At 57.0% G+C, this 702-nt stretch overlaps 1 protein-coding gene across 6 annotated transcripts in view; it reads left to right on the top strand.

Moving 5' to 3' along the window:
* RERE (arginine-glutamic acid dipeptide repeats) overlaps nucleotides 1-702 on the top strand; it is a 327,292-nt gene that overhangs the window by 308,979 nt on the left and 17,611 nt on the right. The window lies entirely within an intron of this gene.

Genomic DNA, 702 nt, shown 5'->3' with positions numbered 1-702 from the left:
CTGGTGGCTGCCTCCTGCCTCTGCTTAGGTGGGTTTCCTAGCAGTTGACCCGCAGCATTTTCACTACCATGGGGGGTTGGGATTTGGGTGAGGTCGGTCCTACAGCGTCATTGCACACGGGCATGGGAAGCAGGATGGGTATGGAGATGCGTGGCATGATGCCCTGCTCAACCGTGGGGGCACGAAAGGCCGACCTCCCCTCCGTGCTCACCTTCGTGGGGTCACCTGACCCCCCCCCACACTTATCTTCCCCGCCTGGTGCAGGGGGCTGGACCCGACGATCTTCCGAGGACCCTTGCAGCCTCGCAACCTCCGAATTCCCCGGCCTAGGGGAAAGTAGCCATTCGCCTAGCACGCTGCTGGGTGCTTGCACCAAGACTTGGCCCCGGGACATGGGAGCCACCCATTCTCTGCCTGGGCGCTGCCTGAACGTCCCCCTCCACCCCTCCTGGAGACGAGGTGCTTTGGGTCAATGTAATCCAGACTTGATATCTTTTATTTGACCAACTAGATTTTTGCCACAAAAAAAACACAAGTGGTATCTCTTATCCGACGGACTCGCGCGGTCCCTTCCAGCCCCGAACACCCACGAGACCTACGGACTAAAAAAAGTTGGGGAAATCCTTCTCGCGCAAACAGTTTTTTATGATTATTCCTTCCCTCCCACATGTGCAAGGACTTTTTTGCACCCATCCATTTCCC

The sequence above is a fragment of the Alligator sinensis genome, unplaced genomic scaffold (assembly GCF_000455745.1).
Source record: "Alligator sinensis unplaced genomic scaffold, ASM45574v1 scaffold457_1, whole genome shotgun sequence".
In the NCBI taxonomy this organism is placed as follows: domain Eukaryota; kingdom Metazoa; phylum Chordata; order Crocodylia; family Alligatoridae; genus Alligator; species Alligator sinensis.
This window is presented reverse-complemented; position numbering and strand designations above follow the sequence as displayed.